The sequence below is a fragment of the Mus pahari genome, chromosome 3, assembly GCF_900095145.1.
Source record: "Mus pahari chromosome 3, PAHARI_EIJ_v1.1, whole genome shotgun sequence".
NCBI classification, from domain to species: Eukaryota; Metazoa; Chordata; class Mammalia; order Rodentia; family Muridae; genus Mus; species Mus pahari.
This window is the reverse complement of record NC_034592.1, coordinates 28,057,325-28,060,150: the sequence shown is the minus strand read 5'-3', so window position 1 is coordinate 28,060,150 and position 2,826 is coordinate 28,057,325. Positions and strand designations below refer to the sequence as shown.

Below are 2,826 nucleotides of genomic sequence, written 5' to 3'. Positions count from 1 at the left end.
TATATATATATATATATATATATATATATATATATATATATATATATGTTTGTTTCATGACACATAGCACATAGCTGAGTTGTTCCCTGCAAGCTAATATAAAGATTTTCAGTGTCATTAACAACATATGTTGTTTGTGTACCCATTTTGTGGAAAAGCCATTGTACTGCATTGTTTTATATTGGAAATAAGAAATCTGGCAAGTTTATACAATTTTCAATGTACCTTATAATTCAGTACTGATGGTACTGAAATGGTACATGTCTATATTTATCTATTATGTATTTAACTAACACAAATGTACTATGTATTCCTCCACAAAAGTGCTGTGATTTATTTTAATAATCACAAGTATATATCATGTGATTTATATGGAGCCATTACCTAGATTTCTCAAGGGCCAATGCAGCAAGCTTAACCCCACAGCAATCTGCTCATTTGTTTCTGTTCCTGGTTGTCTATTTCTCCAGCTCTTTTATAAGTATTATTTGTATTTATAATTGCATATTCCTACTCCTTACAGCAGTATTGGAAGACCTGACTAACAAACTCTGATCCCTGGACAAAGCAGAATGTCTTTCTATATAATCTTTCTATATCTACATTTCAGCAGAATGGTCAGCTGTTTAGGTTGTTAACAGAGATAGAAAACCTTTATAGTTCTCAATCTCAACTGAATTGCCCTGTGAATAACATAAGATTGGTACTCCCTCCTAAAACCAGGCAATTTATTTCACTGCACTTAAGCCATTGCAAACATATTTTTCCTTAATACAGTTGAAGCCATATACTAGTATAAAAAGATAAATATAAAAAATAAAAGTCATCGTCAAAATTTATTAAACACAAGAAAGAATGATTAATTATATGACTTTAGCTCCTTTCTTTGTTTCCTTTGTGACAAATCTTTCACTTCTAGCACAGGAATTTCACGAGGTTAGCATATTCTCAGAGCGTGAAACCATCTTTATTTTGACCTTTGGTTTAATCAGGCAATAAAAGTTTCCACTGGTAGGTGTGTTCTTAGAGACGAAGTATAATAGGAAAGTAACAGGCCCTGGAGCTTTATAGAGCCACTTCATTCCTGCCTCCTGTCCAAAATGTATGGGAAATGTATGTTTCTGCTCAGTTCTTGAATTATGCACTGATAAGGAGATAGAGATTTATCTACACAATTTCTATGATTACCATGCAGTGTCCATATTCTTTCTCTTAGAACATCCTTCCTTCCTTTCTCTCTCCCTCTCTCTTTCTACACACACACACACACACACACACACACACTCTCTCTCTCTCTCACACACACACACACATTCATTCAATTATGTCTTTGAAAATTCTTTTAAATAAGGAAAATTGTAGTGAAACATATTTATTTGCATTTAAATAGGTCTATTCAGTTTACTGTTAGGCTACATTTTTTATCATATCAATATGATTGTATGTAAGAACTACCTCTTTAAAATAAATTTGAGTCAACAAAGAAATGTAATGTCTTAGAACAAAAAGGCAACCTTACAAATAACCTCATCTCAATGGTTCATGTCAATTACTTTACTCCAAAAATCCGTATTAGAAGTACATTAAAATATAGATTGCCGAGCCCCATTTCCAAATAATGTGATGAGGTATGTGAACATGCTTTTTAACAAGTGGATTGCATCTTTGATATAGCATATTGAGAAGCTCAGCACTCTACTCCATCTCTACCTTTTGATACATGAGAAAAGGTAAATGCATAGAGAATAATAGATTTTCCTGAAACCACACAGATAATAAACTGTAGAAGAGATAGGGCCAGAACTCCAGCTTCCAAAATATTAATAGGATACTGATCTTTCGCAACTAGCTTTTTTTATTTGAACAGAGCATAATATGGGCCTAGTAGATGGTTTTCAGTGTCTGCTTATTCTCCTCAGGGATTTATTTTTCCCCAAGGGAGACAATGACAAATGGCAATGGTAACTGAGAAAAGAAGCCATAATGTTTTCTATTGCTAGTTTCTTCCCAGTTGATTTAGTGTTTTGGGATGTTCTTCAATCAGAATCTACAGACCACTACTGTCAATGGAGCCACTGACTTAGCTGCAAAGAACATTAGGTCATCTGATCCCTGGAGGTATCTTCATAATTATCTAGTCATAATCATTTTGCTACCAACAAAGAAAATGTAGACAAGAGACTTCTTAAAGGTCAGGCAGAATTAGATCACAGCATGGCTGATATTACAGACCTTAAAATATGTAATGTAAGTTTGAGTTTAATATTGAAAATGACTTAAAAAGATAAGAAAATTATAATTTTGGTGGGAAGCCACCTTAAAAAAAACTAAATATATAATTACCTGGTAAATATTATTTTCAAATGAAAGTAATGCCTATTTTACACATTATTATCTGGTTTCTTCCACTTAAAACATTTTCTGTTAATGTATTGATATCAATAAAATGTACAATTCTTTAATTCACGAACGCTTAAGTATACACATCAAGCTTATCCTTGTAGCCTCATGTATATCAAGGAAAGTGAGGGAGAGGAAGGTCTGGGTCTCTTGGTGACTGCATAGATGTTCTCTGCTGCATACCTTGGGAACAAAGCTCTTAGGAGCATCTTCTGCTCATAATTACATGACTGAAAAGTGAAAAGACAAAAACCATCTACTAAAGGGCAGTGACCTTGGTTTATATGAGTGGAAGCAAATGTTTTCTGTCAATCAAATCAGTCATATTAGTCAATCGCCATATTCTCTTTTCATCCATCTCTCTCTCTCTCTCTCTCTCTCTCTCTCTCTCTCTCTCTCTCTCTCTCTCTCTCCTCTCTCTATCTC

General features: G+C 33.7%; 1 protein-coding gene across 4 annotated transcripts in view; it reads left to right on the top strand.

Moving 5' to 3' along the window:
* Window positions 1-2,826, top strand: part of Lrp1b (LDL receptor related protein 1B) — a 1,962,444-nt gene that overhangs the window by 1,696,251 nt on the left and 263,367 nt on the right. The gene's annotated exons all lie outside the window — the stretch shown is intronic.